The 20,567-nt window shown below is 35.7% G+C and overlaps 1 long non-coding RNA gene across 1 annotated transcript; it reads left to right on the top strand.

Annotated features, from left to right (window-relative positions):
- Positions 1-16,591: 16,591 nt before the first annotated feature.
- Positions 16,592-18,413, top strand: LOC129431740 (uncharacterized). Its single transcript, XR_012368322.1, has 6 exons — positions 16,592-16,714; positions 16,895-16,976; positions 17,094-17,129; positions 17,315-17,405; positions 17,543-17,667; positions 17,795-18,413. It is a non-coding gene; the product is annotated as an uncharacterized lncRNA (long non-coding RNA).
- The last annotated feature ends 2,154 nt before the right edge of the window (positions 18,414-20,567 follow it).

Here is a 20,567-nt window from a genome sequence, read left to right as displayed (position 1 = left end):
TTCTCTATACATTTGTGCATTGTCGATGTATTTTGCTAGTTGTATCCTTTTTCTGCAATATTTTGTACAATAAAAGGTTCAGGGGGCTTTGGCTTTTTCTTAAGATAGTCCAATATAGCTTGAATTTGCCTCACTATCATAATCGAGGTCTTCCCAGTTGTCAAGAGAAATGTGAGCAGTATAACTTATTTGAGCCAATCGCATGAGCTATAAAAACCATGCACTCTAAAAATGGCTGGGTTATTTTCAAGCCATGTTGGGTAAATATTGGACAGAACACACTGCTGGGTTAAAATTGACCTAATGCTGGGATGTTTTAACCCAACTGTGGGGGTATTATAATCTATGGTTGCATAATAACAATTGAGTCATTTTTAACCCAGCATGTGTTCTGTCCAATATTTACCCATTATAAAAGGGGACATTTCACAAGACTGTTTTAAGATGTAAAATAAATCTTTGGTGTCTCCAGAGTATGTATGTAAAGTTTTAGCTCAAAATACCATATAGATAATTTATTATAACATGTTAAAATTGCCACTTTGTAGGGAGTGTCCTTTAAAATGCAAATTAGTTCTCTGCACTAAATGGCAGTGCCGTGGTTGGATAGTGCAGATTAAGGGGCGGTATTATCCTCTTCTGGCATCACAAGGGGAGCCAAATTTCATTTTTTACATGCTTGCAGAGAATGGTTTATCAAAACTAAGTTACTGGGTTGATCGTTTTACATTTTCTAGGTTGACAGAAGCACTGGGGACCCAATTATAGCACTTACACATGGAAAAAGTCAGATGTTCATGATATGTCTTCCTTAAAAAATAAACCAGCCTTTTTTGAGTGTGTGAAGATCTTGATGAAAAATAAGATCATGTTGTGTATATAAAATAATTTTGTAATAATTTGTCAGATTAGAAGCATACATTTTCTCGAATAGTGGTGTAGTTACATAATCTACCAGCAGAGGCAGAGAACCAACGCTTACCAGCCAAACCCTGCGCCTCTGTGTGAAGGTGACCCAAAATTCCATGGGACCTCTCAGCCACCTGTTTCCAGTAGAGCTACATTAGTCCAGCTCAGCCTGTTTGGTTCCCCAATACACCATCCCAAACCTCCACCTCTCATTCGTCACAGCTCGATGACAGACAGTCCTATCACATCGCCCCGATGAAGGTTACCCACTCTCTCAAGACTGCTACCAGACGCTGACCCTTTGTTCTTTTTAACAGTCATACAACATTACTTGGACAGTGTAGTAAAGTAAATTTGATAGTAGAGAGCTAGCTGTCAACTTTTAAGGCCTAAATATTTTTCAGGGTTGTTTTCTTTTTAAAAGTCGATTTCTGTGTATACCTATAGCCTTGCACAAAAAGTGATAGTACGTTACTGCTTTAGTCACATTAACATGTGTTGGCCTTTTGTGGAGTCGTGATTTGAAAGCATTACGTATTGTCAAACACCATGGGGTAAGTTGTCACAGTGGAGCCTGCGTTTACATACATAGCGCATTATGAAACAAAACAAAAAATTATTAAATGTCACCATCAAATAAATAAATAAAACATTTTAATTATATCACAACAAAAAATCAATCTGAGACAACATTTATGAAAAGTATAGTTTAATTTAGTTAAATGGCGCCTATTTCATTGCTAAAAAAATGTTATTTTGTGTATTTGGTATAATACAATGTGTCAAAAAACACACTATTTTCCACATACAGTACATTTGTGTAGCTCCAGATATCCCTGTCTTTCTGAAACACACAGATTTTGTACAAAACTTATCGATCTGAAAAGCGCTGTGTCCCCGATTGGCCAGCTAATCTGTACAGTGTGATTGACCTGAATACCTCTGACGTCAATATGATGCTCCTTACCATGTTTGAAAGATTCGGTCACAATGCAATGCTAACAGGAGTTAACTTACAGGCTTTGAGTCCGAAGCGGGAGGAATTATGATAATGTCGGTCACAAAGGTTACCTTTTGCATATCGTTAACATGTACTAATACACAGTTACTGTACACACCAAAGGAAATGTAAAATCGTGAATCGGATAATTGGTGAAAATTGTAATTTCATTTTACAGCAAAAAATATTGATATTTCTAAGATCTCTACAGGAAAAATCACATTTTGTGAATTTTTGTGAATTTGGTCAATTTAAAGATGTATATCACAATCGTCCTGCAGGCCTGGCCAACCCATTTTCCAACCCATACAATTGCTTTGGTTGTTTGTCCATTTCACCAAATACAACCAATAGATGTGTTAACTAAATTAGCGCCTCGTCCGGCAGCAGGTGACACTAAGTATATTAGGCTATAAAATTATATGTTGGGGTATAATTTTGCTATGATGACATGTGCTGGGATAAGATTTTCAATTTAAACCACCAGGATTAACTGTATTTTATTACACATTACACTATTCAGGCATTAAGGGCAAATAACGTACCCATTTATTTATTATATGATATAAACACAGCACACAAAACAGTCACAAATTTTTAAAAATGTACTTAAAATATTCCAAGTGTACCGAGGTCAAACGATCGATTAATTTGAAGAAAAGATACAAAAGTGATGACAATTCACTTTAAATATCAGATCCGGTGATATTTATTAGGTGAGAAATATCTGATTTAAAAACTGCCGCCTGAAGCAGCGATGATACGTCATCTATGATTGTAAAAAGGCATTGGCTCTTGTGTGTCTCGTGACCGATTGCATCATTGCTAAGAATGTGAAGCGCTATTGGCTCTTGTGACCGACTACGTCATGCTGGTTTATGTTTGAATGAGATCTGAATGTGCGTTTTGATCACAGAATTCTTCTTATAAAGTAAACGCATGGCTTCAGTTCGCAAGGTGTGCAGCGCGAATGGTTTGTACAACTTTTATACTGTTTTATACAATAAATACCTGTGACTGAACTTTTACTTGCATGTTGTATTTTATAGAATTGAGAAGTGGTTGAGTTTAGGGTAAGGGTGAGGGTGAGGTTAGATGCTCCAAAATATCTTTAAAACCATAAATGTTTATGAAACCGTTTGTAGATTTACAAATATAGTCTGTAAATGTAGTCTAATCTGATGTTTTAGGCAAGAACCTTATAGATATACTGCCGCTAGAGGACACTATCCTTAATACGTCAATTTACGTCATAATAAGGTGCTTGCACAAACGACCTATGAGGTCATTATTTTTGGAGAACAATCTTGCCTGCCTGGAGACAAAGCCAAGATCGCAAGTGATATGATTTTTCACATTTAGGAGGTGAAGGAAGATTTTCCACACTGCCAACTGAAAACCACATACATTCTTATTGCTCACACCCTAAATTAGATAAGAGTTCACAAAGGTTTCAATCAGGAGGTGAGCACCTCCCGGAGGTTTAAGGATGTGATGTTAGTGGGATGGTACGAATGTAAGGGAGGAACGAGTGCAGTGCAGGTCACTGAAGAGGGAGCAGCATGCAGTACCATCACACATGTCTCTGGGACTGAGGGATTTAGACAGATGGTACCTGGTGGGTGACAAACAATTAACAAACCTACAAGAATAGCTAGTGTGACGGTGCTTATGCAGACACCAGAGAAAGAGCGAACACGATCAAAGCTGCTGTTATGTTACGAGAACGATTTTATCTTCACACATTTGATGTTTTATTTTTTTTAATTGTTGCCACTCGATTCGCACCCTCATCAAGTATCAGTATCCTCCACAACATCCCGAGATGCAACTGGGATAATCTCTCGAAACGATTATAAAAATGTAATTAGTAATCAACATTTTTCTAATTTGCTTCCTTTAAGTATCCCAGCAGCGACGCAAGTGTTCCCCAGAACGCATTACAGAAGATAACATGTTTCACTGCTATGCGTTCCTCGTTTTTTTTTCTGTTTTCACACATATACGGCACAACATGTTCTACAATCTGCCCAGCTGAAAACTGTCCTCATTAACAAAATATCTGAGACTGCTTTAAATGGAATTTACTTTGTCAGACGTGACATCCGCATGATCTAGTACGTTGAACTGTCCTGAGCTGGGCATGTTTCGGGTCTGTGTGAACACATCTGGAGTCTAGACTCAGCGGCTCTGTGGGCAGGGCCATATCTCTCCGCCGCATCAGGCCGAGAGCCCAGTGCTGTTTACATAGGTGGCACAAAACTATAATTTGTTTGAACATTCAGATGTATTGCACTCTTAGACTGTCTCTGGCCTCAACTCCCTTTGCCCCCTGTGAGAGACGAGCAGTCTGTGCTTGTAAAAGCTCCTCTGATCTGGAAACAGTTTAGGGGGCTTTCCCCTCTTCATCTAACATGGTCTGATGAGATCAGTTACTTTATGTTTGGAGCCCCAGAGACCCCAATGGTGTAATTGTAATAAATTAACCTATTGATCTTTACACACACATGCATATTATGCATTTGGCAGATGCTTTAATTCAAAGCGACTTCAATCCATGCATGACCCATGACCGTATAACCTTTGTGTTGCTTTAATGTGGCTTATAATAAAAAATAAATATAATTATATGCATGTATGCATTTGGTAGTGTTGTAGTTCTCGAGACCGGTCTCAGGTCTTGGTCTCGTCTTGGAATTGACCACATTTTTACTTGGTCTCGTCTCGGTCTCAGACAAAGAGGACTCTGAATTTTATTTCAAGACCGGTCAAGACCACAACTGATGGCACATCACAAATTTATTTTTTATCATTCATTTTATGCAGTTTATTCAGGTTTGGCATATGATGTTGGCATTGTTTAAGCATTGTTTAAATTTTCTCCCATTGACAATTTTTCTTATTTTTTTCTAAAAACACCTTGTGTAAAGGGGATGGCAAGCCATGGAAAGACAGTTCAGAATAAATGGTTGATTTCAGCTCTTTAGTGTTTGTTCACTTTTATTTGCTTATAGACAAAGATAAATTCCCACATATCTGCATTGCCTTTGATTATTTTATTAACTTCTCTGATGGCACACACACACACACAGACAAGAAGTGCCTATGCATATTCCACATTTTATCATAAGTGTTTTAATGCAGTGACTTGCACTGGTCTTGGTCTTGACTTGGTCTCGGCCTGGGCTGGGTTTCCTGATAACGATTGAACTTAGCACTTAAGAGCACTTTCTACGAGCTACTTTACGAACATTCGTTGTTCATTTACGTACGTTTCCCAAAGATGCACGTGAAACGATCGCTCGCAGCTGGGTTTTAAGTGCTACTTACGAGTCGCTATCCGTTTGTCAAGTGCTGAAATGTCACCAATAGAATGACTAAAATTTGTAGCAGAAGCTTGTTTAGGCTAATCATCTTTAGTCGATGTGAAATAATATTTTTTATATTATTATTCATAATTGTTCACTGACTTTTTAAATGTTTTAAAATTGTTCATAATGAAATATTCTTTTCCGTATTTAGTTAGGAGTCGTCCCACTGCAAAATGCCTTCTGCATTTTTATTATAGTTTAGATTATTATTATTATTTGTTGTTTTTATTATCTATGTTTATTTATTAACATAAATTATTATTGCATTGTACCGTAAATATTTATTTATTTGCTAGTACCAACTTTTACCAAAATTGTACCAAATACTTTTTCCTTCTTTATTAATTTATGTTTAGTCATTTAAATTTGATTTCTCATTTGAATTTTAAATATATTATATTAAAGTAATTTAAACAAATAAACAAAGAAGAACCCAATAAATAAATATACATTTAAAACATTACATTATCGTCATTGCAGGAGTGCAATTTGCTGGTTGTCCTGCAGGTGACCTTGTAACTCTGTTGTCTTACAATGCACTTATGAATGAACGATTACTCCAGAGCACTCGTAGATCTACAATGATTTTCAAGTGCTACTTAAGTTATGAAGCTTTTGGAAAACGGCCCGTAATCTAAAGATGATTCGTACGATCGTTTTAACGATCAACTTAGCCTTACGATGCTTTTGGGAAACCCGGCCCTGTCTTGGTCTTGGTCTTGACTTGGTCTCGACCCTTTAAAGTTTTGGTCTTGTCTTGGTCTCGGCCTGTCTTGGTCTTGGTCATGACTTGGTCTCGGTTAAGGTGGTCTTGACTACAACACTAGCATTTGGAAGTCACTATCCAAACTACAAAAATTCTTTGTTGCACTTAAATTTTTAGGTTTAATCAACTTGAAATTACAATTAATTTAATCTTTAATATCAATGTTATTGTCCGTAAGATATAATGACTAAGGCTTAAAGTATTACTGATTTACGGTGATATGAAACACATCAAACAGTATTTGTGTTTAATTATGTGAAATAATAGTATACAATAATAGTAATAATAATAATAATTACAATTCATCTTAACTTTCTTGGCTAGTGAGGAGTTGCTATAAATTATAAAAATAAAGTTAAAATAACTTTTTTAAAATAAATTTTTATAATTTATAAAATTCCTTACTAGTCAAAAGAGTTTAAATTAATTGTAAATTCAAGTTGATTAAACTTAAAAGGTAATGTACAACATGTTTTTTACATGTTTTTTACGGTGCAAACCTACCGAGCCCCTAAGGTGACATTGGAGTGCTCACGTGAAACTTTCGCGAGCTCATGCGAAACCACGTGCAGAATTGTGCGGCGTATTTAAAAAATGAGACCCCCGCATAAATATGCTGGACTTTGGTTGATTATGCATTGAACTATGCGATCGCATAATCGCGTTTTTCTGGAGGGACTGTAAAACAGTATTATGGACAAAAAGAAAATGGAATTGTGGGAAACCGCTTCATCTCTGCCACCCATCCAAGCGCAATCATATCCAAACACACTTTGACTATAAGCCTGAATTTTTCATCTCACTGTTTCCTATTATAATAGTTTATTATAAGTATTATACATATATGCTGACAAAATCTTGCTTGTGGAATTTATATGAAATGAATCTGTTTTTGATTGCTTGTGATATAGCTTTACAGGTCAGAAAGTGTTAGAAAATCTAATACATTTTCTTCAGAGGAGTTATGTTCATTCACCCAAAACGAAACGGTCTCTTGGTAGGTCCAGTCAGTTGTATTCGGCCTGTATAATAGCCACTCAAGCAGCCTTCACTGCCCATATTAAAGCTCTTTAGTGGGCTGCCACTTCTGATTTACATCTGTATGCAGAGCAGACACAATGTACACACAGGGCAAAATTACAGCCTCGCTATTTCTCGAGGAGTTAACGTTATGGGCTGAATTATGAATAGAAGAAAACAGTTTCGCCTTTGGATTATGTAAAAGGAATGTTGTTTTTTAACTTCTAAGCATCAATGAATTTAAACATTTATAGTATGCCAGGATAAAATGTGCTGATAAAATGTAATAAACTAAACATGTGTGGACAGGTTTTTCCACTACCTGTCTACTAGCCTGCTGTTATAGGCATAAGTGGACAGTTTAAATTGCCTACAGACTCTAGTAAGCACTCTATTGATCACACGCACACTTCAGTGATGCCTAAATAACACCATTATGTTAATATCAAATACCTAATAAGGAGTAGCTCATGTTTTTTTTAAAAAAGCTGTGGGAGGCACTTGACTTCATTTGGGTGGTTTCAAAAGAACTCTTAAATTAGTTTAGTATATGTAAGGGGGTGTTGTCATATTTCATCCATAGGGTGTGTATGTCAGTCTGACTCTGTAGAGTCATATTCCTCATATAGATCATTACACGTGTAGGCTAATAATATAATGCAGACCTAATGATCTCCATGGGATAGCCGCCGATGACATTATGGATACCCTACCATGTTTAATGGTCAGCAAAAGACATTGTGGTGTAAAGGTGGGGTGGAAAACGTGATCAAACTATTCCTTTTTTTCTTCCAAAGGTTGATGCTGCTCCATACACCAGGTGATATGTTTGGTAACACTTTACTTGAAGTGGTGTTCATAAGACTGACATGACACCTTTCATAATCATGAAGAAGATTTTATGCACATTTATGACAACTGTCATTTAAGTGTAATTTGTTTCATTATGTCATTTTTAATGCAAAGATGACATTGTTTGAGATGTCTTTGTTTGAGATGACAATTTACATAAACCAATAAATCATTAAAATTCTGTAGAATTTACAGTGTTACTTGCAGCTGGTTGTCAAGCAAAGCATTCTGGGAAACAAAATCTGAAGCAAAAAACCAGAAAAAGGTTGATGATGATTACTGGTTCCCAGAATGTTTTGCATGAGGCTGTTATTTTAGTTTTACTCTGTAAAGACAACGACTTGTAAATGTTTAATATTTATTTAACTTTGAACAAAATGTTGTCAGTAAATAACATAAATTTAAATCTACGATAAGTTTCCGGCAACCAGCTGCAAGTAACACTGTAATTTCTATGGGACGTTTTTACAGTGTAACTTTTTTACAGTCATAAATCTGTCATAAACATGACATAGCAGAGTAATTATCAAACTTTAGAAACTACCTAGCTTTATGTGTTAACATTACATTAAACTTTCATTTAAATGGCATTAAGTGTTAATATTATGTCAAATAATTTTAACAAAATGTAACAGACACATCAAAATATTATATTTAACTTTATGTATGAGCACAATACTTAAAAAACTGACAACTAACAGAACTTCTTCCTGACACAGAGGGTTCTGACACTTTCTGACATAGAAGCAAAAAATAACAAAACAATTAATCAAATTAATTTATTGTAATTACATTTGCAGCAATATGGACCCAACGCTGCATGGCTTAACCCATTATTGTACTGTTTTCATTTAATTTTATGCAATAAGATATAATTTTATAAATTGTATTTTTAATATTATTGAATTATTGATTTTATTTTTTAAACACATGAAGGAAACTTAAAAAACATTTTGAACCGAAGAATATTCATGATGTTGTTCTAAAACTATTTGACAGAGTATTAACACCTCATGACATTTTAATGACAAATTATATTTGTGTCACTGTTGTTGAGGTCAAGAATAATATTCATGATGCTATTACACTATATGGCCTTTGGTGTGAGAGACCTGGGTTTGAATCCACTGTGATGCACCATTGTGTCCCTGAGCAAGACACTTAAAGGAGCATTTCACCCGTAGAAACATGAATCTTTATTGAAAGTGCATCATATTTGTAGTGGAAATATAACATACATTTTGAATTTGGTGCCTATTTGACCGAGAAAAGGGGTGTTTGTAGTCTCACCCGCTCAACAAAGATATTGGACTTCCTTCTTTCAATGATGCAAAATGATGATTGAAAGAAGGAAGTGCAACACTGAAATCTGTATTTCTCCTGTCTCAGCGGAAACTGAGGAAATGATGCACGACCATTCAAAAACATGACTGGGGTTCTAACTATACAAAGCTTTATGCAAATGGGTGAAGTGTCCCTTTAACCCCTAGTTGCTCCAGAGGTGTGCAACCTCTGACATTTATATATATGGCAATTGTAAGTCGCTTTGTATAAAAGCGTCAACTAAATGAATACGTTTTTAACACTTAATGACATTTTAATGACAAATTAAATTTGGATCACTAGTAAAAATGGTCAGTTATGTTGTCTTGGTAATGTCAAGTTGTCATAAATGTGCATAAAATCTCCTTCATGTTCATAGCACTTGTCATGGCATGATATTTTTGCCATTAAACAGATGCTTTATCCAAAGTGAACTAAAAAAGTGAGACAAAGTTTTTGATTATTATATAAGTGTAGGTTTGATTTTTATTGCTAAATAATATTTCAAATTTCCTCCTTTGGGGTGAAATGTTGGCAAGAACCATCTTTAGCAGAATCATCTATAAATCTGTCAAACGTTTGTAGGTAAATGATGGTCATCTGAGTTGCTGTGGTCAGATGGTGTTTGTGCAAACATGGGGCAGCGAGTGAACAGGCTTCCCTGATGCTCTGCTTTCATCTTCATTTTCAGCTTTGCCCTGGGCCAACGCCTCCCTGATGTTTCCACATAGGTGGGCTGCTGTACCCCCGCAAGTGCCATGTTTAAAAAGGGCTCCTGCCTGCTGTTCCCCTTCCCTCGCCACCTCTCTGAGTGTGAACCTCATCGCGTTTTCTGGCAAACAAAAGCCCGACATGAGGCGTGCTAGAAACGAAAGGAGATAAAAAGAGCGCCGAGCTCTCCGAGAGATCCACACATGTGCAGACTCTGTGCAGAAGAGTGAGATCGACAAACTAAAGATAGTGGTGCTTTTACAGCTCTCAACATCTTGAGTTTAACCGTGCCATGTGTGCTGGTGTCTCTCGGCTTCTTTACCGATTACATCTTTCCAGTTTCCTGCTGTCTCACAAAGGATAAAAAGAAATACACCATTTTACCGCATATTTGATGAAGTTGCTGTCGTGTTGATTTATTACCAGCTAGCAGAAGTCTGTTTGAGATGTCAAATTTGAGGAAATTATTTTGTCCAGAATGAAAAATGTTTTTCTGTGTTTTCCGAATGCATAGGAATGGCTCATGCACAAATATTGACTGAGGGCATGTAAAATGGATATAGTACATGGTGTTTTCATCCAAATTTGTTTTCACACAGACGACCTGCCAACAGGCTGGTAGCTTCTCAAGCTGGAAGAGCAAAGGATGAAAAATATTTAAAGAAAACATGCTTAACAGTAAATAAAAAATAAAGATAAAGAATTGTAACAAATAGTTTGTGCCAGTGTCATGCATGTGTTTATGTGCATGTATGTAATTGTATTGAAAATGCATTAGAGTCAATTCAATAAATGTTGTGCCTGATAAGTAAAGATTTATGATTTATTATGTGAAACCACCTCTCTCTCTCTCTCTCTCTCTCTCTCTCTCTCTCTCTCTCTCTCTCTCTCTCTCTCTCTCTAAATATATATATATATATATATATTTAATTTCCATTCATATTTGTCTTTCAATCTATTTTATTAAAGTGACACTTTGTAGTTTTTCAACCTTCATAATATATTTTCAAGACCCTTGTGATGGTACATTGGCCTAAAATAGGTTGAATGACATGTTTACCATAGCCTGAAAGGGTCTGTATCGCGTTTACTTGTACTTTTAAACTTGAGGTTTCGGGTAGTAACCCAAGCACAAAAAATAACTACAAAAATCTATTTTACGGCATACGTCACTTCTTTCACTTCCTTAAATTTGGACGTAAGACTGCAACTATTTATTTTCCTGAAGGACGAGGATCAATTATATTGGGCCAGCGTTCGCTCGCTGGCGTGAACTAAAGGAGGAGGAGGGGTTCCTGACAGATGCTGACTTGGCCGTCATGCTTTTGGACTAGTAAATAATGTTATATTGCTTGCATATAAAAGTCCAGTCTGGCACCTGAACACAATTTTTTTAACATGAATTTTACTGGAGGCTTTTTAGAGAGTGTCTCTACAGAGAGAGACTTGTCATGTGACACTGTGGCGCTGTGGTAGCCTCATGGACTCACGACACGGGAGATCCGGCTTCGATTCCTGTTTGAGGCAATTTTTTTATAGAAACTTTAACCAAGCGACCACCGTTACAACTGGCTTGTATAAGTGAGCTATGTGATCTTTTGGCATTTGAAAAAAATAAAACCCATGAAATTATATTCATATGACATGCTGGAAGACACACTTTGTGACCTAAAGAGTTGTCTTCTTTTCCATTGCGGCAGTGCTGCAGCGCTTGTGGCCTCTAGGGGCGCTAGACGTGAAAAATACATGTCTAGCACCCCCTAGTGGCCAAAAAGTTCTGCGGTGTGCCTTTAAGATACAAACAGAAAATATAAAATGTCTAAATGTCTTCTTTAGGTATCGTCAGTGTTTAGTGTGACCTCTCTTGGCACTAAACACATCTTGAGCACTTTTGAGCAGAATTAAGTAAAAAGACTAATTTCTTTAAAATTATAAATTAGGATTTAATTTTATTTAGGTGTAAGATATCCTGCAGTTTTCTGCTATTGCTCAAGTGGAAGGAAAGTTTACCCTAAAACATGACACATCAAGTTTACATTTTTTTATACAGTTTTTAATACTACACTGTAAAAAAATGCTGTAATAATGCAGCTGGTTGCCAGTAACTTTCTGTAAAAGATAAAGACTGAAAATGTTTCATGTTCATTTAACTTTGAACAAACTGTTGCCACTAAATAACATAAATGTAAAATCTACAGTAAGTTACTGGCAGCTAGTTGTCAGTAATACCCAGTAATACTGTAATTTCTACTGATTTTTTTTACAGTGTATATACACATTTCCTGTATTTTCTGGATGTATTCTATTAAAAAAACTGACATGTTCCAACGAAAAAAGGCTCCCGACTTTTCTGCTTTACCTGTAAACTGACAGCAAATTGGGTAAAAAGAAACAATTCAATATTTTGCACAAGTAAATGTCTGCTTCCAAGATGTTAAATAATATACATTGATGAAAATATTTTTTAGTGACTGAGGGTGAAGCACTGGCCCTATCGGGCAAGTGACAATAATTTTTACTGGCCCGAACGTCTCTCACGCTTGCCCCGGGCAACCGGGCAGTCCTTTATGTTGAGCCCTGTTATTACTATTACTATTATATCATATTTAACATTGCAAAAACAACAAATCTAAACCTGGCATGGTGGCCTAAGACTTTTGCACAGTACTATATAACTATAGTAAAGGTGCATTAAAAGTTTTGTATGCATAGTGCATTGGTGTGTTTGTAGTATAAACTAAAGTATAAACTTTAGACTCTAAATATTACCATAAAAGAGGATCAACAAATATTTTCTGTGCAGTTTTTGCATATTCAAATAAAACAAAGATACCCTCTTTTTTGCCTTTGAGGCAAATTATTTTGTCTAATAAATACCTTAAACGTTTAGTGTTTTGTCCATTTTTTACCATACAGCTCATATTTGATAGTTTAATGATGGTTCTCAAATTTTCGACGTGTAAAGTGCATCCCTTTGTATCCCCTTCGAAAAAAAATTATAAAAGAATCTGAAACTTAGAATTTGAATTAAACAATACATATGAAATGATACATTGTATTGCAGTTGGTTAGCCTTGTTTTTATAAGGGTTAAGTATACAGGATTTCTGTATCTATAATACATTTTATAAAATGTCATTAAACTGAAACCCCCACCCCTGGCACAGTCTCACGCCCCCCAGTTTGAAAACCACTGGTTTAATCTAACCAGATAGGGCATTAAAAGCAACCCCTAAAACACCCAGACATTACTTTTACTGTATATGATTACAAAACTGTTCATTGCAATGCATTAATCGATTGCGTTCTCTGCAGAGGTCTTAGACTCGACCAAAACAAATGAGCTCAGAAGGCAGCATAATTAAGATGCCTGTAAAACAGCCTTCTCCTCAGGAGAGATAGCTGCCTCTGTAGGAACAGAGCCGGTGCGCTTCATGCTCAGTTGCCATTTGACCCTCACTCAAGTTATGAGGGTCACGCATGAGAAGAAAGCAACAGAGACAGAACGCTGTCTCCACCTTAAACAGCCTCTCACTCGAGGAAGACCAACCAGCACTAATCTACGGTGAGACAGGGCAGATACGGGGATACGTGTGTGTGCATATTAAGTTACTATGACATAGATCTTTATGTTGTCACAGTGCCTGTCTTTGTCTGCTGGTGGAGAGGTGATGCAGGAGATATGCCTGGCGCCTCTGGAGAGACACTGCACACCAGGGCGTCTGTGCTACAGTGGGGCATTGTGACACGTGTTGGGGCAGGACTTCTGAGAAAAGGGTCCTGAGTAGAAGTGAAAGGAGAATGCTCCACTGAGAGTGCTTTGGCTGGAGTCCCTGCGAATCTGCCTGCTAAATTGCTCTTGTTATTGTTAGTTAAATAGCACAGAGGATACCAGAAGTGCCAGGGTGTCCAAAACAGAGCACCGAACCAGGTGAATAGACTGGAATTAATTCATTGTAATTGTGACTTGAGAATAATACTATTTGATGCAAATTGTTGGATTGAAAATATAACATGAGGTATAATCATTGTCTAATTATTGGCGCTTGCTAAGGTTTATATTGCTCATGCATATTGTTAGGGATTTGAATACAGACTTGAATGATTCAAATAGTATTTGTAGATGAGAGGTGTGCTGTACAGTTTTCACATGGTGGATGATAAAACAGCAGAAAATCCTGTAGACGTTTATTAAAGGAGGGGCATCACATATGGTTTTTCACAAAGCTAAGGTTACACTCATAATATGCTTTGAAATGATAAACTGTTGCACTTAATGGAACTTTCCTTGCAATAATTCAGCAAGCTCTAATCCTTTCACAGTAAATGAGCTCAGCTTTGATATGGATCGCCATGAATCTTTGTGAGTGCTCTCATGACCCCTCATCTTTGGTGGGCTGAGAGTGGTGCCCTGTTGCACACCCCTGAAAAAAAAACAAATATATAGAGTGATGCTTCGAGAGACATACAGAGAGATGTTCAGATGCCCTCAGATGGTCCAAATATCCAATTAGTATACTGGATCAATACTAAGTCTTATTTCACTCCATCCTTATAATAGAGAAAATAATACAAGCTGCATGGAGGATTGCTTAATCTGATATTGTCAGTTCAACTGGTGATGAAACATTGTCCTTTATTAAAAATATCTCCTGTATCTTTTGATGAATTATTACTTATCTACCGTATCTGTCATTAGTGAGCTGCATGCATCTAGCTCTCTTCAGTTAGAACCAAAACTATTCAAATTCTTAAGTTTTTTTGGGTGCTTTAGAAGCCCAAGTTCCTTTAAGAATGCAGCATCTAAAGGCACTTTAACATGACTCAATTCATTGAACTCTGTAACAGAAAGTTACACCTGGCGCCGCTTTGCATGTCAGTCAAGTGCCATAAGACTGCGTTCAAAGTTCATCCAGTTTCAGCTCTGACCCCATTTGCAGCTGACCTTTTGAAGTGGAGTCAGTCATTAACAGACAATTTATATGATCTAATGGCTTTCCAAAGACAAGGCTTAAGTTTGTGATTTTTGCACAAGAAATATGACGACATTATTATTGTATTTTTATAGTTATAGTTTTTACTTTTTAAAGTTACTGTCCAACTTTATTCAAAGGCTTTTAAACTCTTTATATTATTTTAATTAAGTTTCATCTTGCTTTCCAGGGAAAAAAGTATTGTAAAGTCAAATTGTTAAAGTTAATTTTGAGCAAATCCAAAATTAACACAAATATTACTACATCCATACCTTATAATCACTGATAAAACTAATAGATTTAGCACATACAGTCATACACAATATCAATATATGTTAAACTTTTTTCTCTCTTTTATTGTTTGATTGACATACAGACAGCTTTATGGTCTACTGTAATGTAAGGATCTAATTCTAAGTGGGCTATTGACACAAAATTTAAACCAGATGTAGCCACCAAGCCAAACATTGAATTCATACAAAGAAATCAGAACATTTAAGTATACAAGTTGAGTCATAATAAATAAAGTGAAATGACACAGGGAATAAGTATTAAACACATGAAGAGAACAAGGTTCAAAATGGCATAGAAAGCCAGGAGATCACCTGAAATCTGTCAGTATTGAAAGAGAAACCCTGCCCCCTATCAGTACTAATTGATATCAGCTGCTTTAGTCCTAATTGATGGCCTATAAAGACTTCTCATTACCCAGGAGGCACACAGGAAAGACTTCATGATGGATAAAAGCAAAGAACTATCTCACGATCTTTGTAATTTTATCGTTAAAAAGCATTTTGATGGCAATGGTTATAGGCGCATTTCCAGAATGCTGAATGTTTCTGTGAGCACTGTGGGGGCCATTATCCAGAAATGGCCATAAACTGGCCACGATCAGGTGCTCCACGTAAGACCCCTGTCCGAGGAGTCCAAAGAATAATCAGGAGAGCCAAGAACCACTCGTGCAGAACTTCAGGAAGACCTTGATTCAGCAGGTACTGTTGTTTCAAAGAAAACTTTAAGCAATGCACTGAACCGCCATGGTATCCATGCACGCTCACCACACAAGACTCCATTGCTAAAAACAAAAAGCATGTTGAGGCTTGGTCAAAGTTTGTAACACAGTCTCACCCCATGTCGTCAATATTTGACGACACTTGACCATTCGTCAATATGTGACGCGGAGGGTATACCTTTCGCGTCATTTTTTGACGAACTGGGGACTTCAATACTATTACGTCCGTTGCATTCTCTTCTCCTATTTTCTTACCATTTTCGCGTCGGTTTAGGGTTAGATTACGCAAAATTAAACAGTGTACGCGAAATTAAACAGTGTACGCGAAATTAAACAGTTGTCACCTGGCGTTGGGGTTAGAAACAGTTGTCACCTGGCGTTGGGGTTAGAGTTACACTCTTAAGAAAAAAGGTTCTTCAAAGGTTCTGAAACGATGGTAAAGGTTCTATATAGAACCATAGCTTACTGAAGAACCATTTTTTGCTGAAATGGTTCTTTGTCTTGGCAAAAGGGTTCTTTATTTCCCTCCTTTTTTGATTTTAAATTTAGTCAGTTATTTTCAAGCTGCCTCTTGATTATTTTCACCTGTAAAAGCCCTGAATCATCAGTCCTGCTGAACCGCCAGCAGATTAACATCACAAGCAGGTAAGAGGGTAAAATAATCATAATTTACTGTTAAAAACATTTTGAAAATTGAAGTTTTGTGTGTTCTTATTGTAATTTATTTATTTTATAACAGGTAAACGTTATACTGTAAGCTTCATTCACTTTAAAGCAGGTAAGCTTCATACTGTTTTAAATGATAGGAGACTCTACTTTAACAATGACTTAGGATAATGATTTGTTAAAGTGTTATAAAGCATATACTGTACATGTATATTGTACATTAAGTTTATTAAACTAATTATCAGAAGTATGTGGTACATCATGTATTTCGTTTTTTTTATTGATATTTCAGAGTTTTTGTATGTGAGGTAATCTTACTGGGAATAAAGGCAGTGCGTATGACCACTTGATATAGACACATTCTATTTTTAAAGGTGATGTATGCATGTTACTTTCAATCCTGGCATTAAAATAATAATATTTACTGTTTAAACATTTTGCAAAATTGAGGTTTTGCGTGTTTTTGATGTACTTTATTTATTTTATAACAGGTCAACATACTGTAAGCTTCATTCCCTTTAAAGCAGGTAATCTTCATATTGTTTTAAATGATGTATTTCAGGGACTCTGCTTTAACAATGACTTAGGATAATGATTTGTTATAGTGTTTGTTATAAAGCATATACATGTATATTTTACATTAAGTTTATTAAACTAATTATGAAAAGAATGTGGTACAACATGTGTTTAGTTTTTTTTATTGATATTTCAGAGTTTTCATATGCGAGGTAATCTTGCTTATGCTGGGAGTGAAGGCAGTGCGTATGACCACTTGATATGAAAGACACATCCTGTTTTTAAAGGTGATGTATGCATGTTACTTTCAATGCTGGCATTAAAATAATAGTTATTTACTGTTTAAACATTTTGGAGATTATGTGTGTGATCTTGTGGCACATTTACTTGTGATAACAGAATTATTTTTGTCTATCTGTTGTAGGTGGATCATGAGTGAAGCTCTGGAGGTCTGCCATTGGCTTGATAACAGTGGTTTATGTGAATTGAGTGAATTCAATTTATAAATAAATCTTTCACCAAGCATTCACCTATTTACTGACAAAACAGGTATCTTGAGCAGAATCATATTAAAAATTCTGTCAAATCATGTTTTACATACAGTATGTAAGCAAACTCCAGTCTAATATTAACTTGTTTTGTCTCCATGTCTTATCCTTTCTCCCATCTCCAACAGATCCAAATTTTGTTCAGCCTGATGCTCAACCTTGTATGATGATGACAACAGCCAGGTGATGGAGATCTGTGTTAATCACACCCTGCGTCTCAAGATCAACCTGACAATAGCAGACCATTTCTTATCTTACTCTTATCTGACTAAATGTTCAGCATCATTGCAACAAAACAAAGAACATTGGATGGAGTATTGGAGTATTGGATGATCCCGTAAAGAAAATAATTATTTTTACAGTTAATAATGCATTATAAACATCCCATTCATTTGTATTCTATGTCATCGATCTGTTTGTGCTAAAGTGTTTACATCTGAATGTAATGTCAATAATATGTTAATATTCAGGATTTATTATAATTTGCATGTTTTGATGTTGATGTCATGATTTTATTGATTTCATGTAATTGTTGTCTATTTAAAATGATTTTAATTGCCAAATTTTATTGTTAATTTATTTAATATTGAAGCTGTTATTTAACATCCATATCTTATTTGAGTAGTGATTTGTTATATTTGCATAATAATTAATATATTTATTCTGATCGTGATTTTAATGCACATATTTATTATTGTATGACACCTCATGTAATGAAAAAGTGAAAATAAAAGTATGTTCTGATGTCTTGCAATTCTGTTTTTAAACTTTTAAACCTTATAAAGTGCTATAAATAAGAAAAAACAAATAAAAAAATAATCCTCCTGACTGCTGATAAATGAAAGGGTTCTTTATAGCACCACTGAGGTTCTATTTAGCACTTTTTCAAGGCAAGGTTCTATATAGAACCATCTAAAAAAGGGTTCTATATAGTACCAGAAAGGGTGCTGCTATTGTTACAAGCTGAAGAACTCTTATTTGGTACTATATAGAACCATTTTTCTTAAGAGTGTAGGTTTGGGTAGGGATGTCATTATGTAAATCTAACCTTAAACCGACGCGAAAATGGTGAGAAAATCGGAGAAGAGAATGCAACGGACGTAATAGTATTGAAGTCCCCAGTTCGTCAAAAAATGACGCGAAAGGTATACCCTCCGATGATAGGGTATAGTCAGATGATAGCAAAATTGAACTTATTGGCAGTCATTCTACACACCATGTTTGGAGAAGAAATAGCACTGCCCACCACCCCAAGAACACCATACCAACAGTTAAGTTTGGGGGTGGAAGCATTATGGTTTGGGGCTGCTTTTCAGCAAGGGGTACTGGCAGACGTCATTTTATTAAAGGCAGGATGAATGGAGAAATGTACCAGGACATTCTGGATAAAAATCTGCTGCTATCTACCAAAAAGCTGAAAATGAAAAGAGGGTGGACATTTCAGCAAGACAATGATCCCAAACACAAGGCCAATGAAACAATGAAGTGGTTTCAAAGATAGAAAATCAAGTTGCTTGAATGGCCCAGTGAGAGAACTGAAGATCAAAGTTCATAAAAGAGGCCCAAGGAACCTTCAAGATTTAAAGACCATTTGTGTGGAAGAATGGGTGAGAAACACTCCTGAGCAATGCAGAAGACTGGTCTCTCCATACAAGAGGCGTCTAGAAGCTATAATCATCAACAAAGGCTTTTCTACAAAGTATTGAATAAAGTTTGTTCAATACTTATTCACTTTATTTATTATGACTCAACTTGTATACTTAAATGTTCTGATTTCTTTGTATGAATTCAATATTTGGCTTGATGGCTACATCTGGTGGAAATTGTGTCAAAGAAATCCCCTTACTGATAAAAATGCTGATGTGTCAAATACTTATTTCCCCCGCCGTATATATATATATATATATATATATATATATATATATATATATATATATATATATATATATATATATATATATATATTTTTTTTTTTTTTTTAATATATATATATATATATATATATATATATATTTTTTTTTTTTTTTATATATTTTTATATATATATATATAGAACATCTTAAGGGTTTGTAAATGATGACAGAATTTTCATTTTTCAGTAAATTATCCCTTTAACAGTCCTAAAAGGTAGGCTTCGTTTTCTTTCTGATTTTCTTTAATTATTATTTTAAAGGTGTAATATAACCCGATCACGTTTTGGTTAAATTCAGCATAACTAAGTCTGACCTGAATACAAAACACAAATATCATTGCCGCATTACCTAAATCCCACATAATAGTTCTTAGCATGCTTCCACAGACGGTTATGTTTCACTAAGACCCTCAGTGACTATAAAACGCTCAGTGAATGTCTGCCCTCAATTTGTATAATGCTTTCTAAACTTGACCCGATGTAAAGTCTGCATCATGAGAATTGAATTTAATTGTGTGTGTCAAATCACCATGGGCTGCCAATTATGAGCACATTTGGAAGAAATGCTGTCAGGAAAAACTAAGAGATGAGTGACATCACACACCCTGGCCATTGCTCAGGTGTCAGTGAGCATTCATTTCGCTTTGCTTGGAAAGACAATTAGACTAGAATGCATGCAGGTACAACTGATACTAGATCTGTTTTAATACATTTCAGATTATGCTACCACAAAATAATATTCACTTTATCTGATGCCTGTTCATAGCCATTGTAAAATGCAGATAAGTGCACACCTGTGACCACACTTTTATATTAATGTGCCACATACATAACTTGGCAACAGTAAACACCCTGCAGTTAGGCTAATGAACGACATAACTTGGTGGAAGAATTGTTATTCTGATTATTATTATTAATAATAAACTATTTACTGTTGTCTTTTATTATATTGCTGTTGCCGCTGTTTCACACATGCAAGCAATAAACCA

Source organism: Misgurnus anguillicaudatus, unplaced genomic scaffold, assembly GCF_027580225.2.
Source record: "Misgurnus anguillicaudatus unplaced genomic scaffold, ASM2758022v2 HiC_scaffold_28, whole genome shotgun sequence".
Classification (NCBI taxonomy): Eukaryota; Metazoa; Chordata; class Actinopteri; order Cypriniformes; family Cobitidae; genus Misgurnus; species Misgurnus anguillicaudatus.
The sequence above is the reverse complement of the archived record's forward strand: the minus strand, read 5'-3'. Positions and strand labels throughout refer to the sequence as shown.